The sequence below is a fragment of the Stegostoma tigrinum genome, unplaced genomic scaffold (assembly GCF_030684315.1).
Source record: "Stegostoma tigrinum isolate sSteTig4 unplaced genomic scaffold, sSteTig4.hap1 scaffold_254, whole genome shotgun sequence".
NCBI classification, from domain to species: Eukaryota; Metazoa; Chordata; class Chondrichthyes; order Orectolobiformes; family Stegostomatidae; genus Stegostoma; species Stegostoma tigrinum.
Window position 1 is genome coordinate 43,279 of NW_026728187.1, and position 22,186 is coordinate 65,464.

Here is a 22,186-nt window from a genome sequence, read left to right on the forward strand (position 1 = left end):
TCACTCAGCCACTGCGTCCCATTTCACTCAGGGACAGCGTCCCATTTCACTCAGGGACAGCGTCCCATTTCCCTCAGTCACTGCGTCCCATGTCCCTCAGCCACTGCGTCCCAGGTCCCTCAGCCACTGCGTCCCATGTCCCTCAGCCACTGCGTCCCATGTCCCTCAGCCACTGCGTCCCATGTCCCTCAGCCACTGCGTCCCATTTCACTCAGGGACAGCGTCCCATTTCACTCAGGGACAGCGTCCCATTTCACTCAGGGACAGCGTCCCATTTCCCTCAGCCACTGCGTCCCATGTCCCTCAGCCACTGCGTCCCAGGTCCCTCAGCCACTGCGTCCCAGGTCACTCAGCCACTGCGTCCCAGGTCACTCAGCCACTGCGTCCCATTTCACTCAGGGACAGCGTCCCATTTCACTCAGGGACAGCGTCCCATTTCACTCAGGGACAGCGTCCCATTTCCCTCAGTCACTGCGTCCCATGTCCCTCAGCCACTGCGTCCCATGTCCCTCAGCCACTGCGTCCCATGTCCCTCAGCCACTGCGTCCCATTTCACTCAGGGACAGCGTCCCATTTCCCTCAGTCACTGCGTCCCATGTCCCTCAGCCACTGCGTCCCAGGTCCCTCAGCCACTGCGTCCCATGTCCCTCAGCCACTGCGTCCCATTTCACTCAGGGACAGCGTCCCATTTCACTCAGGGACAGCGTCCCATGTCCCTCAGCCACTGCGTCCCAGGTCCCTCAGCCACTGCGTCCCAGGTCACTCAGCCACTGCGTCCCATTTCACTCAGCCACTGCGTCCCATTTCACTCAGGGACAGCGTCCCATTTCACTCAGTGACAGCGTCCCATGTCCCTCAGCCACTGCGTCCCATGTCCCTCAGCCACTGCGTCCCATGTCCCTCAGCCACTGCGTCCCATTTCACTCAGGGACAGCGTCCCATTTCACTCAGGGACAGCGTCCCATTTCACTCAGGGACAGCGTCCCATGTCCCTCAGTCACTGCGTCCCATGTCCCTCAGTCACTGCGTCCCATGTCCCTCAGTCACTGCGTCCCATTTCACTCAGGGACAGCGTCCCATTTCACTCAGGGACAGCGTCCCATGTCCCTCAGTCACTGCGTCCCATGTCCCTCAGTCACTGCGTCCCATGTCCCTCAGTCACTGCGTCCCATTTCACTCAGGGACAGCGTCCCATTTCACTCAGGGACAGCGTCCCATGTCCCTCAGTCACTGCGTCCCATGTCCCTCAGTCACTGCGTCCCATGTCCCTCAGTCACTGCGTCCCATTTCACTCAGGGACAGCGTCCCATTTCCCTCAGGGACAGCGTCCCATTTCCCTCAGGGACAGCGTCCCATTTCCCTCAGCCACTGCGTCCCATGTCCCTCAGCCACTGCGTCCCATGTCCCTCAGCCACTGCGTCCCATGTCCCTCAGCCACTGCGTCCCATTTCACTCAGGGACAGCGTCCCATTTCACTCAGTCACTGCGTCCCATGTCCCTCAGTCACTGCTTCCCAGGTCCCTCAGCCACTGCGTCCCAGGTCACTCAGCCACTGCGTCCCAGGTCACTCAGCCACTGCGTCCCAGGTCACTCAGCCACTGCGTCCCAGGTCACTCAGCCACTGCGTCCCATTTCACTCAGCCACTGCGTCCCATTTCACTCAGGGACAGCGTCCCATTTCACTCAGGGACAGCGTCCCATTTCCCTCAGTCACTGCGTCCCATGTCCCTCAGCCACTGCGTCCCAGGTCCCTCAGCCACTGCGTCCCATGTCCCTCAGCCACTGCGTCCCATGTCCCTCAGCCACTGCGTCCCATTTCACTCAGGGACAGCGTCCCATTTCACTCAGGGACAGCGTCCCATTTCCCTCAGCCACTGCGTCCCATGTCCCTCAGCCACTGCGTCCCAGGTCCCTCAGCCACTGCGTCCCAGGTCCCTCAGCCACTGCGTCCCAGGTCACTCAGCCACTGCGTCCCAGGTCACTCAGCCACTGCGTCCCATTTCACTCAGCCACTGCGTCCCATTTCACTCAGGGACAGCGTCCCATTTCACTCAGGGACAGCGTCCCATTTCCCTCAGTCACTGCGTCCCATGTCCCTCAGCCACTGCGTCCCATGTCCCTCAGCCACTGCGTCCCATGTCCCTCAGCCACTGCGTCCCATTTCACTCAGGGACAGCGTCCCATTTCACTCAGGGACAGCGTCCCATTTCACTCAGGGACAGCGTCCCATTTCCCTCAGCCACTGCGTCCCATGTCCCTCAGCCACTGCGTCCCATGTCCCTCAGCCACTGCGTCCCATTTCACTCAGGGACAGCGTCCCATTTCACTCAGCCACTGCGTCCCATGTCCCTAAGCCACTGCGTCCCATGTCCCTCAGCCACTGCGTCCCATTTCACTCAGGGACAGCGTCCCATTTCACTCAGGGACAGCGTCCCATTTCACTCAGGGACAGCGTCCCATTTCACTCAGGGACAGCGTCCCATTTCACTCAGGGACAGCGTCCCATTTCCCTCAGCCACTGCGTCCCATGTCCCTCAGCCACTGCGTCCCATGTCCCTCAGCCACTGCGTCCCATGTCCCTCAGCCACTGCGTCCCATTTCACTCAGGGACAGCGTCCCATTTCACTCAGCCACTGCGTCCCATGTCCCTCAGCCACTGCGTCCCATGTCCCTCAGCCACTGCGTCCCATGTCCCTCAGCCACTGCGTCCCATGTCCCTCAGCCACTGCGTCCCATTTCACTCAGGGACAGCGTCCCATTTCACTCAGTCACTGCGTCCCAGGTCCCTCAGCCACTGCGTCCCAGGTCACTCAGCCACTGCGTCCCATTTCACTCAGCCACTGCGTCCCATTTCACTCAGGGACAGCGTCCCATTTCACTCAGGGACAGCGTCCCATTTCACTCAGGGACAGCGTCCCATTTCACTCAGGGACAGCGTCCCATTTCCCTCAGTCACTGCGTCCCATGTCCCTCAGCCACTGCGTCCCATGTCCCTCAGCCACTGCGTCCCATTTCACTCAGGGACAGCGTCCCATTTCACTCAGGGACAGCGTCCCATGTCCCTCAGTCACTGCGTCCCAGGTCCCTCAGCCACTGCGTCCCAGGTCCCTCAGCCACTGCGTCCCAGGTCACTCAGCCGCTGCGTCCCATTTCACTCAGCCGCTGCGTCCCATTTCACTCAGCCGCTGCGTCCCATTTCACTCAGGGACAGCGTCCCATGTCCCTCAGCCACTGCGTCCCATGTCCCTCAGCCACTGCGTCCCATGTCCCTCAGCCACTGCGTCCCATTTCCCTCAGCCACTGCGTCCCAGGTCCCTCAGCCACTGCGTCCCAGGTCACTCAGCCACTGCGTCCCAGGTCACTCAGCCACTGCGTCCCAGGTCACTCAGCCACTGCGTCCCATTTCACTCAGGGACAGCGTCCCATTTCACTCAGGGACAGCGTCCCATTTCCCTCAGTCACTGCGTCCCATGTCCCTCAGCCACTGCGTCCCATGTCCCTCAGCCACTGCGTCCCATGTCCCTCAGCCACTGCGTCCCATTTCACTCAGGGACAGCGTCCCATTTCCCTCAGTCACTGCGTCCCATGTCCCTCAGCCACTGCGTCCCATGTCCCTCAGCCACTGCGTCCCATGTCCCTCAGCCACTGCGTCCCATTTCACTCAGGGACAGCGTCCCATTTCCCTCAGCCACTGCGTCCCATGTCCCTCAGCCACTGCGTCCCATGTCCCTCAGCCACTGCGTCCCATGTCCCTCAGCCACTGCGTCCCATTTCACTCAGGGACAGCGTCCCATTTCACTCAGGGACAGCGTCCCATTTCACTCAGTCACTGCGTCCCAGGTCCCTCAGCCACTGCGTCCCAGGTCACTCAGCCACTGCGTCCCATTTCACTCAGCCACTGCGTCCCATTTCACTCAGGGACAGCGTCCCATTTCACTCAGGGACAGCGTCCCATTTCACTCAGGGACAGCGTCCCATTTCCCTCAGTCACTGCGTCCCATGTCCCTCAGCCACTGCGTCCCAGGTCCCTCAGCCACTGCGTCCCAGGTCCCTCAGCCACTGCGTCCCATGTCCCTCAGCCACTGCGTCCCATTTCACTCAGGGACAGCGTCCCATTTCACTCAGGGACAGCGTCCCATGTCCCTCAGCCACTGCGTCCCAGGTCCCTCAGCCACTGCGTCCCAGGTCACTCAGCCACTGCGTCCCATTTCACTCAGCCACTGCGTCCCATTTCACTCAGCCACTGCGTCCCATTTCACTCAGGGACAGCGTCCCATGTCCCTCAGCCACTGCGTCCCATGTCCCTCAGCCACTGCGTCCCATGTCCCTCAGCCACTGCGTCCCATTTCACTCAGGGACAGCGTCCCATTTCACTCAGGGACAGCGTCCCATGTCCCTCAGTCACTGCGTCCCATGTCCCTCAGTCACTGCGTCCCATGTCCCTCAGTCACTGCGTCCCATGTCCCTCAGTCACTGCGTCCCATTTCACTCAGGGACAGCGTCCCATTTCACTCAGGGACAGCGTCCCATGTCCCTCAGTCACTGCGTCCCATGTCCCTCAGCCACTGCGTCCCATGTCCCTCAGCCACTGCGTCCCATGTCCCTCAGCCACTGCGTCCCATTTCACTCAGGGACAGCGTCCCATTTCACTCAGTCACTGCGTCCCATGTCCCTCAGTCACTGCGTCCCAGGTCCCTCAGCCACTGCGTCCCAGGTCACTCAGCCACTGCGTCCCATTTCACTCAGCCACTGCGTCCCATTTCACTCAGGGACAGCGTCCCATTTCACTCAGGGACAGCGTCCCATTTCACTCAGGGACAGCGTCCCATTTCCCTCAGTCACTGCGTCCCATGTCCCTCAGCCACTGCGTCCCAGGTCCCTCAGCCACTGCGTCCCATGTCCCTCAGCCACTGCGTCCCATGTCCCTCAGCCACTGCGTCCCATTTCACTCAGGGACAGCGTCCCATTTCACTCAGGGACAGCGTCCCATGTCCCTCAGTCACTGCGTCCCAGGTCCCTCAGCCACTGCGTCCCAGGTCACTCAGCCACTGCGTCCCATTTCACTCAGCCACTGCGTCCCATTTCACTCAGGGACAGCGTCCCATTTCACTCAGGGACTGCGTCCCATGTCCCTCAGCCACTGCGTCCCATGTCCCTCAGCCACTGCGTCCCATGTCCCTCAGCCACTGCGTCCCATGTCCCTCAGCCACTGCGTCCCATTTCACTCAGGGACAGCGTCCCATTTCACTCAGTCACTGCGTCCCATTTCACTCAGTCACTGCGTCCCATGTCCCTCAGTCACTGCGTCCCATGTCCCTCAGTCACTGCGTCCCATGTCCCTCAGTCACTGCGTCCCATTTCACTCAGGGACAGCGTCCCATTTCCCTCAGGGACAGCGTCCCATTTCCCTCAGCCACTGCGTCCCATTTCCCTCAGCCACTGCGTCCCATGTCCCTCAGCCACTGCGTCCCATGTCCCTCAGCCACTGCGTCCCATGTCCCTCAGCCACTGCGTCCCATTTCACTCAGGGACAGCGTCCCATTTCACTCAGGGACAGCGTCCCATGTCCCTCAGTCACTGCGTCCCAGGTCCCTCAGCCACTGCGTCCCAGGGCACTCAGCCACTGCGTCCCAGGGCACTCAGCCACTGCGTCCCAGGGCACTCAGCCACTGCGTCCCATTTCACTCAGCCACTGCGTCCCATTTCACTCAGGGACAGCGTCCCATTTCACTCAGGGACAGCGTCCCATGTCCCTCAGCCACTGCGTCCCATGTCCCTCAGCCACTGCGTCCCATGTCCCTCAGCCACTGCGTCCCATGTCCCTCAGGGACAGCGTCCCATTTCACTCAGGGACAGCGTCCCATTTCACTCAGGGACAGCGTCCCATTTCACTCAGGGACAGCGTCCCATTTCACTCAGGGACAGCGTCCCATGTCCCTCAGTCACTGCGTCCCATGTCCCTCAGTCACTGCGTCCCATGTCCCTCAGTCACTGCGTCCCATTTCACTCAGGGACAGCGTCCCATTTCACTCAGGGACAGCGTCCCATTTCACTCAGGGACAGCGTCCCATGTCCCTCAGTCACTGCGTCCCATGTCCCTCAGTCACTGCGTCCCATGTCCCTCAGCCACTGCGTCCCATTTCACTCAGGGACAGCGTCCCATTTCACTCAGCCACTGCGTCCCATTTCACTCAGGGACAGCGTCCCATTTCACTCAGGGACAGCGTCCCATGTCCCTCAGCCACTGCGTCCCATGTCCCTCAGCCACTGCGTCCCATGTCCCTCAGCCACTGCGTCCCATTTCACTCAGGGACAGCGTCCCATTTCACTCAGGGACAGCGTCCCATGTCCCTCAGTCACTGCGTCCCATGTCCCTCAGTCACTGCGTCCCATGTCCCTCAGTCACTGCGTCCCATTTCACTCAGGGACAGCGTCCCATTTCACTCAGGGACAGCGTCCCATGTCCCTCAGTCACTGCGTCCCATGTCCCTCAGTCACTGCGTCCCATGTCCCTCAGTCACTGCGTCCCAGGTCCCTCAGCCACTGCGTCCCAGGTCACTCAGCCACTGCGTCCCAGGTCACTCAGCCACTGCGTCCCATTTCACTCAGCCACTGCGTCCCATTTCACTCAGGGACAGCGTCCCATTTCACTCAGGGACAGCGTCCCATTTCCCTCAGTCACTGCGTCCCATGTCCCTCAGCCACTGCGTCCCAGGTCCCTCAGCCACTGCGTCCCATGTCCCTCAGCCACTGCGTCCCATGTCCCTCAGCCACTGCGTCCCATTTCACTCAGGGACAGCGTCCCATTTCACTCAGGGACAGCGTCCCATGTCCCTCAGTCACTGCGTCCCAGGTCCCTCAGCCACTGCGTCCCAGGTCACTCAGCCACTGCGTCCCATTTCACTCAGCCACTGCGTCCCATTTCACTCAGGGACAGCGTCCCATTTCACTCAGGGACTGCGTCCCATGTCCCTCAGCCACTGCGTCCCATGTCCCTCAGCCACTGCGTCCCATGTCCCTCAGCCACTGCGTCCCATTTCACTCAGGGACAGCGTCCCATTTCACTCAGTCACTGCGTCCCATGTCCCTCAGTCACTGCGTCCCATGTCCCTCAGTCACTGCGTCCCATGTCCCTCAGTCACTGCGTCCCATTTCCCTCAGGGACAGCGTCCCATTTCCCTCAGCCACTGCGTCCCATTTCCCTCAGCCACTGCGTCCCATGTCCCTCAGCCACTGCGTCCCATGTCCCTCAGCCACTGCGTCCCATGTCCCTCAGCCACTGCGTCCCATTTCACTCAGGGACAGCGTCCCATTTCACTCAGGGACAGCGTCCCATGTCCCTCAGTCACTGCGTCCCATGTCCCTCAGTCACTGCGTCCCATGTCCCTCAGGGACAGCGTCCCATTTCACTCAGGGACAGCGTCCCATGTCCCTCAGTCACTGCGTCCCATGTCCCTCAGTCACTGCGTCCCAGGTCCCTCAGTCACTGCGTCCCAGGTCCCTCAGCCACTGCGTCCCAGGTCACTCAGCCACTGCGTCCCATTTCACTCAGCCACTGCGTCCCATTTCACTCAGGGACAGCGTCCCATTTCACTCAGGGACTGCGTCCCATGTCCCTCAGCCACTGCGTCCCATGTCCCTCAGCCACTGCGTCCCATTTCCCTCAGCCACTGCGTCCCATGTCCCTCAGCCACTGCGTCCCATGTCCCTCAGCCACTGCGTCCCATGTCCCTCAGCCACTGCGTCCCATTTCACTCAGGGACAGCGTCCCATTTCACTCAGGGACAGCGTCCCATGTCCCTCAGTCACTGCGTCCCATGTCCCTCAGTCACTGCGTCCCATTTCACTCAGGGACAGCGTCCCATTTCACTCAGGGACAGCGTCCCATGTCCCTCAGTCACTGCGTCCCATGTCCCTCAGTCACTGCGTCCCATGTCCCTCAGTCACTGCGTCCCAGGTCACTCAGCCACTGCGTCCCAGGTCACTCAGCCACTGCGTCCCATTTCACTCAGCCACTGCGTCCCATTTCACTCAGGGACAGCGTCCCATTTCACTCAGGGACAGCGTCCCATTTCACTCAGGGACAGCGTCCCATTTCACTCAGGGACAGCGTCCCATTTCCCTCAGTCACTGCGTCCCATGTCCCTCAGCCACTGCGTCCCAGGTCCCTCAGCCACTGCGTCCCATGTCCCTCAGCCACTGCGTCCCATGTCCCTCAGCCACTGCGTCCCATTTCACTCAGGGACAGCGTCCCATTTCACTCAGGGACAGCGTCCCATGTCCCTCAGCCACTGCGTCCCAGGTCCCTCAGCCACTGCGTCCCAGGTCACTCAGCCACTGCGTCCCATTTCACTCAGCCACTGCGTCCCATTTCACTCAGCCACTGCGTCCCATTTCACTCAGTCACTGCGTCCCATTTCACTCAGGGACAGCGTCCCATTTCACTCAGGGACAGCGTCCCATGTCCCTCAGCCACTGCGTCCCATGTCCCTCAGCCACTGCGTCCCATGTCCCTCAGCCACTGCGTCCCATTTCACTCAGGGACAGCGTCCCATTTCACTCAGGGACAGCGTCCCATTTCACTCAGGGACAGCGTCCCATGTCCCTCAGTCACTGCGTCCCATGTCCCTCAGTCACTGCGTCCCATTTCACTCAGTCACTGCGTCCCATTTCACTCAGGGACAGCGTCCCATTTCACTCAGGGACAGCGTCCCATGTCCCTCAGTCACTGCGTCCCATGTCCCTCAGTCACTGCGTCCCATGTCCCTCAGCCACTGCGTCCCAGGTCCCTCAGCCACTGCGTCCCATTTCACTCAGCCACTGCGTCCCATTTCACTCAGGGACAGCGTCCCATTTCACTCAGGGACAGCGTCCCATTTCACTCAGGGACAGCGTCCCATTTCCCTCAGTCACTGCGTCCCATGTCCCTCAGCCACTGCGTCCCAGGTCCCTCAGCCACTGCGTCCCATGTCCCTCAGCCACTGCGTCCCATGTCCCTCAGCCACTGCGTCCCATTTCACTCAGGTACAGCGTCCCATTTCACTCAGGGACAGCGTCCCATGTCCCTCAGTCACTGCGTCCCAGGTCCCTCAGCCACTGCGTCCCAGGTCACTCAGCCACTGCGTCCCATTTCACTCAGCCACTGCGTCCCATTTCACTCAGGGACAGCGTCCCATTTCAATCAGGGACAGCGTCCCATGTCCCTCAGCCACTGCGTCCCATGTCCCTCAGCCACTGCGTCCCATGTCCCTCAGCCACTGCGTCCCATTTCACTCAGGGACAGCGTCCCATTTCACTCAGTCACTGCGTCCCATGTCCCTCAGTCACTGCGTCCCATGTCCCTCAGTCACTGCGTCCCATGTCCCTCAGTCACTGCGTCCCATGTCCCTCAGTCACTGCGTCCCATTTCACTCAGGGACAGCGTCCCATTTCCCTCAGGGACAGCGTCCCATTTCCCTCAGCCACTGCGTCCCATTTCCCTCAGCCACTGCGTCCCATGTCCCTCAGCCACTGCGTCCCATGTCCCTCAGCCACTGCGTCCCATGTCCCTCAGCCACTGCGTCCCATTTCACTCAGGGACAGCGTCCCATTTCACTCAGGGACAGCGTCCCATTTCACTCAGGGACAGCGTCCCATGTCCCTCAGTCACTGCGTCCCATGTCCCTCAGTCACTGCGTCCCATGTCCCTCAGTCACTGCGTCCCAGGTCCCTCAGCCACTGCGTCCCAGGTCACTCAGCCACTGCGTCCCATTTCACTCAGCCACTGCGTCCCATTTCACTCAGCCACTGCGTCCCATTTCACTCAGGGACAGCGTCCCATGTCCCTCAGTCACTGCGTCCCAGGTCCCTCAGCCACTGCGTCCCAGGTCACTCAGCCACTGCGTCCCATTTCACTCAGCCACTGCGTCCCATTTCACTCAGGGACAGCGTCCCATTTCACTCAGGGACTGCGTCCCATGTCCCTCAGCCACTGCGTCCCATGTCCCTCAGCCACTGCGTCCCATGTCCCTCAGCCACTGCGTCCCATGTCCCTCAGCCACTGCGTCCCATTTCACTCAGGGACAGCGTCCCATTTCACTCAGTCACTGCGTCCCATGTCCCTCAGTCACTGCGTCCCATGTCCCTCAGTCACTGCGTCCCATTTCACTCAGGGACAGCGTCCCATTTCCCTCAGGGACAGCGTCCCATTTCCCTCAGCCACTGCGTCCCATGTCCCTCAGCCACTGCGTCCCATGTCCCTCAGCCACTGCGTCCCATTTCACTCAGGGACAGCGTCCCATTTCACTCAGGGACAGCGTCCCATGTCCCTCAGTCACTGCGTCCCATGTCCCTCAGTCACTGCGTCCCATGTCCCTCAGTCACTGCGTCCCAGGTCCCTCAGCCACTGCGTCCCATTTCACTCAGCCACTGCGTCCCATTTCACTCAGGGACAGCGTCCCATTTCACTCAGGGACAGCGTCCCATTTCACTCAGGGACAGCGTCCCATTTCACTCAGGGACAGCGTCCCATTTCACTCAGGGACAGCGTCCCATTTCCCTCAGTCACTGCGTCCCATGTCCCTCAGCCACTGCGTCCCAGGTCCCTCAGCCACTGCGTCCCATGTCCCTCAGCCACTGCGTCCCATGTCCCTCAGCCACTGCGTCCCATTTCACTCAGGGACAGCGTCCCATTTCACTCAGGGACAGCGTCCCATGTCCCTCAGCCACTGCGTCCCAGGTCCCTCAGCCACTGCGTCCCAGGTCACTCAGCCACTGCGTCCCATTTCACTCAGCCACTGCGTCCCATTTCACTCAGGGACAGCGTCCCATGTCCCTCAGCCACTGCGTCCCATGTCCCTCAGCCACTGCGTCCCATGTCCCTCAGCCACTGCGTCCCATGTCCCTCAGCCACTGCGTCCCATTTCACTCAGTCACTGCGTCCCATGTCCCTCAGTCACTGCGTCCCATGTCCCTCAGTCACTGCGTCCCATGTCCCTCAGTCACTGCGTCCCATTTCCCTCAGCCACTGCGTCCCATTTCCCTCAGCCACTGCGTCCCATTTCCCTCAGCCACTGCGTCCCATGTCCCTCAGCCACTGCGTCCCATGTCCCTCAGCCACTGCGTCCCATGTCCCTCAGCCACTGCGTCCCATTTCACTCAGGGACAGCGTCCCATGTCCCTCAGCCACTGCGTCCCATGTCCCTCAGCCACTGCGTCCCAGGTCCCTCAGCCACTGCGTCCCAGGTCCCTCAGCCACTGCGTCCCAGGTCACTCAGCCACTGCGTCCCAGGTCACTCAGCCACTGCGTCCCAGGTCACTCAGCCACTGCGTCCCATTTCACTCAGCCACTGCGTCCCATTTCACTCAGCCACTGCGTCCCATTTCACTCAGGGACAGCGTCCCATTTCACTCAGGGACTGCGTCCCATGTCCCTCAGCCACTGCGTCCCATGTCCCTCAGCCACTGCGTCCCATGTCCCTCAGCCACTGCGTCCCATTTCACTCAGGGACAGCGTCCCATTTCACTCAGTCACTGCGTCCCATGTCCCTCAGTCACTGCGTCCCATGTCCCTCAGTCACTGCGTCCCATTTCACTCAGGGACAGCGTCCCATTTCCCTCAGGGACAGCGTCCCATTTCCCTCAGCCACTGCGTCCCATTTCCCTCAGCCACTGCGTCCCATGTCCCTCAGCCACTGCGTCTCATGTCCCTCAGCCACTGCGTCCCATGTCCCTCAGCCACTGCGTCCCATTTCACTCAGGGACAGCGTCCCATTTCACTCAGGGACAGCGTCCCATGTCCCTCAGCCACTGCGTCCCAGGTCCCTCAGCCACTGCGTCCCAGGTCCCTCAGCCACTGCGTCCCAGGTCCCTCAGCCACTGCGTCCCATGTCCCTCAGTCACTGCGTCCCATGTCCCTCAGTCACTGCGTCCCATGTCCCTCAGTCACTGCGTCCCATGTCCCTCAGTCACTGCGTCCCATTTCCCTCAGGGACAGCGTCCCATTTCCCTCAGCCACTGCGTCCCATTTCCCTCAGCCACTGCGTCCCATGTCCCTCAGCCACTGCGTCCCATGTCCCTCAGCCACTGCGTCCCATGTCCCTCAGCCACTGCGTCCCATTTCACTCAGGGACAGCGTCCCATTTCACTCAGGGACAGCGTCCCATGTCCCTCAGTCACTGCGTCCCATGTCCCTCAGTCACTGCGTCCCATTTCACTCAGGGACAGCGTCCCATTTCACTCAGGGACAGCGTCCCATGTCCCTCAGTCACTGCGTCCCATGTCCCTCAGTCACTGCGTCCCATGTCCCTCAGTCACTGCGTCCCAGGTCCCTCAGCCACTGCGTCCCAGGTCACTCAGCCACTGCGTCCCATTTCACTCAGCCACTGCGTCCCATTTCACTCAGGGACAGCGTCCCATTTCACTCAGGGACTGCGTCCCATGTCCCTCAGCCACTGCGTCCCATGTCCCTCAGCCACTGCGTCCCATTTCCCTCAGCCACTGCGTCCCATTTCCCTCAGCCACTGCGTCCCATGTCCCTCAGCCACTGCGTCCCATGTCCCTCAGCCACTGCGTCCCATGTCCCTCAGCCACTGCGTCCCATTTCACTCAGGGACAGCGTCCCATTTCACTCAGGGACAGCGTCCCATGTCCCTCAGTCACTGCGTCCCATGTCCCTCAGTCACTGCGTCCCATTTCACTCAGGGACAGCGTCCCATTTCACTCAGGGACAGCGTCCCATGTCCCTCAGTCACTGCGTCCCATGTCCCTCAGTCACTGCGTCCCATGTCCCTCAGTCACTGCGTCCCAGGTCCCTCAGCCACTGCGTCCCAGGTCACTCAGCCACTGCGTCCCATTTCACTCAGCCACTGCGTCCCATTTCACTCAGGGACAGCGTCCCATTTCACTCAGGGACAGCGTCCCATTTCCCTCAGTCACTGCGTCCCATGTCCCTCAGCCACTGCGTCCCAGGTCCCTCAGCCACTGCGTCCCATGTCCCTCAGCCACTGCGTCCCATTTCACTCAGGGACAGCGTCCCATTTCACTCAGGGACAGCGTCCCATGTCCCTCAGCCACTGCGTCCCAGGTCCCTCAGCCACTGCGTCCCAGGTCACTCAGCCACTGCGTCCCATTTCACTCAGCCACTGCGTCCCATTTCACTCAGCCACTGCGTCCCATTTCACTCAGGGACTGCGTCCCATGTCCCTCAGCCACTGCGTCCCATGTCCCTCAGCCACTGCGTCCCATGTCCCTCAGCCACTGCGTCCCATGTCCCTCAGCCACTGCGTCCCATTTCACTCAGGGACAGCGTCCCATTTCACTCAGTCACTGAGTCCCATTTCACTCAGGGACAGCGTCCCATTTCACTCAGGGACAGCGTCCCATGTCCCTCAGCCACTGCGTCCCATGTCCCTCAGCCACTGCGTCCCATGTCCCTCAGCCACTGCGTCCCATTTCACTCAGGGACAGCGTCCCATTTCACTCAGGGACAGCGTCCCATGTCCCTCAGTCACTGCGTCCCATGTCCCTCAGTCACTGCGTCCCATGTCCCTCAGTCACTGCGTCCCATTTCACTCAGGGACAGCGTCCCATTTCACTCAGGGACAGCGTCCCATGTCCCTCAGTCACTGCGTCCCATGTCCCTCAGTCACTGCGTCCCATGTCCCTCAGCCACTGCGTCCCAGGTCCCTCAGCCACTGCGTCCCATTTCACTCAGCCACTGCGTCCCATTTCACTCAGGGACAGCGTCCCATTTCACTCAGGGACAGCGTCCCATTTCCCTCAGTCACTGTGTCCCATGTCCCTCAGCCACTGCGTCCCAGGTCCCTCAGCCACTGCGTCCCATGTCCCTCAGCCACTGCGTCCCATGTCCCTCAGCCACTGCGTCCCATTTCACTCAGGTACAGCGTCCCATTTCACTCAGGGACAGCGTCCCATGTCCCTCAGTCACTGCGTCCCAGGTCCCTCAGCCACTGCGTCCCAGGTCACTCAGCCACTGCGTCCCAGGTCACTCAGCCACTGCGTCCCATTTCACTCAGGGACAGCGTCCCATTTCACTCAGGGACAGCGTCCCATTTCACTCAGGGACAGCGTCCCATGTCCCTCAGCCACTGCGTCCCATGTCCCTCAGCCACTGCGTCCCATGTCCCTCAGCCACTGCGTCCCATTTCACTCAGGGACAGCGTCCCATTTCACTCAGTCACTGCGTCCCATGTCCCTCAGTCACTGCGTCCCATGTCCCTCAGTCACTGCGTCCCATTTCACTCAGGGACAGCGTCCCATTTCCCTCAGGGACAGCGTCCCATTTCCCTCAGCCACTGCGTCCCATGTCCCTCAGCCACTGCGTCCCATGTCCCTCAGCCACTGCGTCCCATGTCCCTCAGCCACTGCGTCCCATTTCACTCAGGGACAGCGTCCCATTTCACTCAGGGACAGCGTCCCATGTCCCTCAGTCACTGCGTCCCATGTCCCTCAGTCACTGCGTCCCATGTCCCTCAGTCACTGCGTCCCAGGTCCCTCAGCCACTGCGTCCCAGGTCACTCAGCCACTGCGTCCCATTTCACTCAGCCACTGCGTCCCATTTCACTCAGGGACAGCGTCCCATTTCACTCAGGGACAGCGTCCCATGTCCCTCAGTCACTGCGTCCCAGGTCCCTCAGCCACTGCGTCCCAGGTCCCTCAGCCACTGCATCCCAGGTCCCTCAGCCACTGCATCCCAGGTCCCTCAGCCACTGCATCCCAGGTCCCTCAGCCACTGCATCCCAGGTCCCTCAGCCACTGCATCCCAGGTCCCTCAGCCACTGCATCCCAGGTCCCTCAGCCACTGCATCCCAGGTCCCTCAGCCACTGCATCCCAGGTCCCTCAGCCACTGCATCCCAGGTCCCTCAGCCACTGCATCCCAGGTCCCTCAGCCACTGCATCCCAGGTCCCTCAGCCACTGCATCCCAGGTCCCTCAGCCACTGCATCCCAGGTCCCTCAGCCACTGCATCCCAGGTCCCTCAGCCACTGCATCCCAGGTCCCTCAGCCACTGCATCCCAGGTCCCTCAGCCACTGCATCCCATTTCACTCAGTCACTGCATCCCATTTCACTCAGTCACTGCATCCCATTTCACTCAGTGATGCATCCCATTTCACTCAGAGACTGCATCCCATTACACTCAGTGATGCATCCCATTTCACTCAGTGATGCATCCCATTTCACTCAGTCACTACATCCCATTTCCCGCAGACACTGCATCCCATTTCACTCAGTCACTGCATCCCATTTCACTCAGTCACTGCATCCCATTTGAAGCAGTCACTGCATCCCATTTCACGCAGTCACTGCACCGCATTTCACGCAGTCACTGCACTGCATTTCACGCAGACACTGCATCCCATTTCACTCTGTCACTGCATCCCATTTCACTCAATCACTGCATCTCCTTCACCATAGTCACTGCATCCCATTTTCATCACTCACTGTTCCCCGTATCTCACACACGCTGCATTCAATTTCCCACACTCACTGCATCCCATTTCCCACAGTCACAGCATCTCCTTTCCCACAGTCTCTGGATCGCATTTCACTCAGTGATTGCATCCTACTTCCCAAAAATACTGAATCCCTTTTCCCTCAGTCACTGCATCTCATTTCACTCAGTCCCTGCATCTCATATCCCTCAGTCACTGCATCCCATTCCAGTCAGTGATGCATCACATTTCACTCAGTGACTGCAACACATTTCACTCAGTGATTGCATCTCATTTCACTCAGTGACTGCATCTCATTTCACTCAGTCCCTGCATCTCATATCCCTCAGTCACTGCATCCCATTCAACTCAGTGATGCATCACATTTCACTCAGTGACTACAACAGATTTCACTCAGTGACTGCAGCCCATTTCTCTCAGTCACTGCAGCCCATTTCTCTCAGTCACTGCAGCCCATTTCAATCAGTAATGCATCCCATTTCACTCAGTGACTGCAACACATTTCACTCAGTGATTGCATCCCATTTCACTCAGTGACTGCAACACATTTCACTCAGTGACTGCAGCCCATTTCTCTCAGTCACTGCAGCCCATTTCTCTCAGTCACTGCAGCCCATTTCAATCAGCAATGCATCCCATTTCACTCAGTCACTGCATCCCATTTCACTCAGGCACTGCATCCCATTTCCCTCAGTCAAAGCGTCCCATTTCCCTCAGTCAAAGCGTCCCATTTCCCTCAGTCAAAGCGTCCCATTTCCCTCAGTCAAAGCGTCCCATTTCCCTCAGTCACTGCATCTCATGTCCCTCAGTCACTGCATCCCATTTGACTCAGTCACTGCATCACATTTCACTCAGACACTGCATCACATTTCACACAGTCACTGCATCCCATTTCACTCAGGGACAGCGTCCCATGTCCCTCAGTCACTGCGTCCCATGTCCCTCAGTCACTGCGTCCCATGTCCCTCAGTCACTGCGTCCCAGGTCCCTCAGCCACTGCGTCCCAGGTCACTCAGCCACTGCGTCCCATTTCACTCAGCCACTGCGTCCCATTTCACTCAGGGACAGCGTCCCATTTCACTCAGGGACTGCGTCCCATGTCCCTCAGCCACTGCGTCCCATGTCCCTCAGCCACTGCGTCCCATTTCCCTCAGCCACTGCGTCCCATTTCCCTCAGCCACTGCGTCCCATGTCCCTCAGCCACTGCGTCCCATGTCCCTCAGCCACTGCGTCCCATGTCCCTCAGCCACTGCGTCCCATTTCACTCAGGGACAGCGTCCCATTTCACTCAGTCACTGCGTCCCATGTCCCTCAGTCACTGCGTCCCATGTCCCTCAGTCACTGCGTCCCATGTCCCTCAGTCACTGCGTCCCATTTCACTCAGGGACAGCGTCCCATGTCCCTCAGTCACTGCGTCCCATGTCCCTCAGTCACTGCGTCCCATGTCCCTCAGTCACTGCGTCCCAGGTCCCTCAGCCACTGCGTCCCAGGTCCCTCAGCCACTGCGTCCCAGGTCACTCAGCCACTGCGTCCCATTTCACTCAGCCACTGCGTCCCATTTCACTCAGGGACAGCGTCCCATTTCACTCAGGGACAGCGTCCCATTTCCCTCAGTCACTGCGTCCCATGTCCCTCAGCCACTGCGTCCCAGGTCCCTCAGCCACTGCGTCCCATGTCCCTCAGCCACTGCGTCCCATGTCCCTCAGCCACTGCGTCCCATTTCACTCAGGGACAGCGTCCCATTTCACTCAGGGACAGCGTCCCATGTCCCTCAGCCACTGCGTCCCAGGTCCCTCAGCCACTGCGTCCCAGGTCACTCAGCCACTGCGTCCCATTTCACTCAGCCACTGCGTCCCATTTCACTCAGCCACTGCGTCCCATTTCACTCAGGGACTGCGTCCCATGTCCCTCAGCCACTGCGTCCCATGTCCCTCAGCCACTGCGTCCCATGTCCCTCAGCCACTGCGTCCCATGTCCCTCAGCCACTGCGTCCCATTTCACTCAGGGACAGCGTCCCATTTCACTCAGTCACTGCGTCCCATTTCACTCAGGGACAGCGTCCCATTTCACTCAGGGACAGCGTCCCATGTCCCTCAGCCACTGCGTCCCATGTCCCTCAGCCACTGCGTCCCATGTCCCTCAGCCACTGCGTCCCATTTCACTCAGGGACAGCGTCCCATTTCACTCAGGGACAGCGTCCCATGTCCCTCAGTCACTGCGTCCCATGTCCCTCAGTCACTGCGTCCCATGTCCCTCAGTCACTGCGTCCCATTTCACTCAGGGACAGCGTCCCATTTCACTCAGGGACAGCGTCCCATGTCCCTCAGTCACTGCGTCCCATGTCCCTCAGTCACTGCGTCCCATGTCCCTCAGCCACTGCGTCCCAGGTCCCTCAGCCACTGCGTCCCATTTCACTCAGCCACTGCGTCCCATTTCACTCAGGGACAGCGTCCCATTTCACTCAGGGACAGCGTCCCATTTCCCTCAGTCACTGTGTCCCATGTCCCTCAGCCACTGCGTCCCAGGTCCCTCAGCCACTGCGTCCCATGTCCCTCAGCCACTGCGTCCCATGTCCCTCAGCCACTGCGTCCCATTTCACTCAGGTACAGCGTCCCATTTCACTCAGGGACAGCGTCCCATGTCCCTCAGTCACTGCGTCCCAGGTCCCTCAGCCACTGCGTCCCAGGTCACTCAGCCACTGCGTCCCATTTCACTCAGCCACTGCGTCCCATTTCACTCAGGGACAGCGTCCCATTTCACTCAGGGACAGCGTCCCATTTCACTCAGGGACAGCGTCCCATGTCCCTCAGCCACTGCGTCCCATGTCCCTCAGCCACTGCGTCCCATGTCCCTCAGCCACTGCGTCCCATGTCCCTCAGCCACTGCGTCCCATTTCACTCAGGGACAGCGTCCCATTTCACTCAGTCACTGCGTCCCATGTCCCTCAGTCACTGCGTCCCATGTCCCTCAGTCACTGCGTCCCATTTCACTCAGGGACAGCGTCCCATTTCCCTCAGGGACAGCGTCCCATTTCCCTCAGCCACTGCGTCCCATTTCCCTCAGCCACTGCGTCCCATGTCCCTCAGCCACTGCGTCCCATGTCCCTCAGCCACTGCGTCCCATGTCCCTCAGCCACTGCGTCCCATTTCACTCAGGGACAGCGTCCCATTTCACTCAGGGACAGCGTCCCATGTCCCTCAGTCACTGCGTCCCATGTCCCTCAGTCACTGCGTCCCATGTCCCTCAGTCACTGCGTCCCAGGTCCCTCAGCCACTGCGTCCCAGGTCACTCAGCCACTGCGTCCCATTTCACTCAGCCACTGCGTCCCATTTCACTCAGGGACAGCGTCCCATTTCACTCAGGGACAGCGTCCCATGTCCCTCAGTCACTGCGTCCCAGGTCCCTCAGCCACTGCGTCCCAGGTCCCTCAGCCACTGCATCCCAGGTCCCTCAGCCACTGCATCCCAGGTCCCTCAGCCACTGCATCCCAGGTCCCTCAGCCACTGCATCCCAGGTCCCTCAGCCACTGCATCCCAGGTCCCTCAGCCACTGCATCCCAGGTCCCTCAGCCACTGCATCCCAGGTCCCTCAGCCACTGCATCCCAGGTCCCTCAGCCACTGCATCCCAGGTCCCTCAGCCACTGCATCCCAGGTCCCTCAGCCACTGCATCCCAGGTCCCTCAGCCACTGCATCCCAGGTCCCTCAGCCACTGCATCCCAGGTCCCTCAGCCACTGCATCCCAGGTCCCTCAGCCACTGCATCCCAGGTCCCTCAGCCACTGCATCCCAGGTCCCTCAGCCACTGCATCCCAGGTCCCTCAGCCACTGCATCCCAGGTCCCTCAGCCACTGCATCCCAGGTCCCTCAGCCACTGCATCCCATTTCACTCAGTCACTGCATCCCATTTCACTCAGTCACTGCATCCCATTTCACTCAGTGATGCATCCCATTTCACTCAGAGACTGCATCCCATTACACTCAGTGATGCATCCCATTTCACTCAGTGATGCATCCCATTTCACTCAGTCACTACATCCCATTTCCCGCAGACACTGCATCCCATTTCACTCAGTCACTGCATCCCATTTCACTCAGTCACTGCATCCCATTTGAAGCAGTCACTGCATCCCATTTCACGCAGTCACTGCACCGCATTTCACGCAGTCACTGCACTGCATTTCACGCAGACACTGCATCCCATTTCACTCTGTCACTGCATCCCATTTCACTCAATCACTGCATCTCCTTCACCATAGTCACTGCATCCCATTTTCATCACTCACTGTTCCCCGTATCTCACACACGCTGCATTCAATTTCCCACACTCACTGCATCCCATTTCCCACAGTCACAGCATCTCCTTTCCCACAGTCTCTGGATCGCATTTCACTCAGTGATTGCATCCTACTTCCCAAAAATACTGAATCCCTTTTCCCTCAGTCACTGCATCTCATTTCACTCAGTCCCTGCATCTCATATCCCTCAGTCACTGCATCCCATTCCAGTCAGTGATGCATCACATTTCACTCAGTGACTGCAACACATTTCACTCAGTGATTGCATCTCATTTCACTCAGTGACTGCATCTCATTTCACTCAGTCCCTGCATCTCATATCCCTCAGTCACTGCAGCCCATTTCAATCAGTAATGCATCCCATTTCACTCAGTGACTGCAACACATTTCACTCAGTGATTGCATCCCATTTCACTCAGTGACTGCAACACATTTCACTCAGTGACTGCAGCCCATTTCTCTCAGTCACTGCAGCCCATTTCTCTCAGTCACTGCAGCCCATTTCAATCAGCAATGCATCCCATTTCACTCAGTCACTGCATCCCATTTCACTCAGGCACTGCATCCCATTTCCCTCAGTCAAAGCGTCCCATTTCCCTCAGTCAAAGCGTCCCATTTCCCTCAGTCAAAGCGTCCCATTTCCCTCAGTCAAAGCGTCCCATTTCCCTCAGTCACTGCATCTCATGTCCCTCAGTCACTGCATCCCATTTGACTCAGTCACTGCATCACATTTCACTCAGACACTGCATCACATTTCACACAGTCACTGCATCCCATTTCACTCAGTCACTGCATCCCACGTCCCACAGTCACTGCATCCCACGTCCCACAGTCACTGCATCCCACGTCCCACAGTCACTGCATCCCACGTCCCACAGTCACTGCATCCCATTTCACTCAGTCAGTGCGTCACATTTCACTCAGGCACTATATCCCATTTCCCTAAGTCACTGCACCCCAAGCCCGCACGGGCACTGCATCCCTATTAACTCAGTCACTCCTTCCCAGTACCTCAGTCACTGCATCCATTTCCATCAGTCACTGCATCCCATCACCCTCAGTCGCAGCATCCCATTTCCCACAGACACTGCATTTCCTTTCCCTAAGTCAGAGCATCTCATTACCACCAGTCACTGCATCCCATTTCACACAGCCGCTGCATCCCATTTCACACAGCCACTGCATCCCATTTCACACAGCCACTGCATCCCATTTCACTCAGTCAAAGCGTCCCATTTCCCTCAGTCAAAGCGTCCCATTTCCCTCAGTCAAAGCGTCCCATTTCCCTCAGTCAAAGCGTCCCATTTCCCTCAGTCACTGCATCTCATGTCCCTCAGTCACTGCATCCCATTTGACTCAGTCACTGCATCACATTTCACTCAGACACTGCATCACATTTCACACAGTCACTGCATCCCATTTCACTCAGTCACTGCATCCCACGTCCCACAGTCACTGCATCCCACGTCCCACAGTCACTGCATCCCACGTCCCACAGTCACTGCATCCCACGTCCCACAGTCACTGCATCCCATTTCACTCAGTCAGTGCGTCACATTTCACTCAGGCACTATATCCCATTTCCCTAAGTCACTGCACCCCAAGCCCGCACGGGCACTGCATCCCTATTAACTCAGTCACTCCTTCCCAGTACCTCAGTCACTGCATCCATTTCCATCAGTCACTGCATCCCATCACCCTCAGTCGCAGCATCCCATTTCCCACAGACACTGCATTTCCTTTCCCTAAGTCAGAGCATCTCATTACCACCAGTCACTGCATCCCATTTCACACAGCCGCTGCATCCCATTTCACACAGCCACTGCATCCCATTTCACACAGCCACTGCATCCCATTTCACTCAAAGCTTCACTTTACACTCAGTCAGAGCATCCCATTTCCATCCGTCACCGCGTCCCATTTCCTCAGTCACTGCTTCTCCTTTCCACAGTCACTGCATCTCCTTTCCATCAGTCACTGCGTCCCATTTCACTCAGCCACAGCGTCCCAATTCCCAGTCACTGCATCCCATTTCCCTCAGTCACTGCATCACATTCCCCTCAGTCACTGCATCCCATTGTCCTCAATCACTGCATCCCATTGCCCTCAGTCACTGCATCCCATTGCCCTCAGTCACTGCATCCCATTGCCCTCAGTCACTGCATCCCATTGCCCTCAGTCACTGCATCCCATTGCCCTCAGTCACTGCATCCCATTGCCCTCAGTCACTGCATCCCATTGCCCTCAGTCGCTGCATCCCATTGTCCTCAGTCGCTGCATCCCATTGTCCTCAGTCGCTGCATCCCATTGTCCTCAGTCGCTGCATCCCATTGTCCTCAGTCGCTGCATCCCATTGTCCTCAGTCGCTGCATCCCATTGTCCTCAGTCACTGCATCCCATTGTCCTCAGTCACTGCATCCCATTGTCCACCCTAAGGA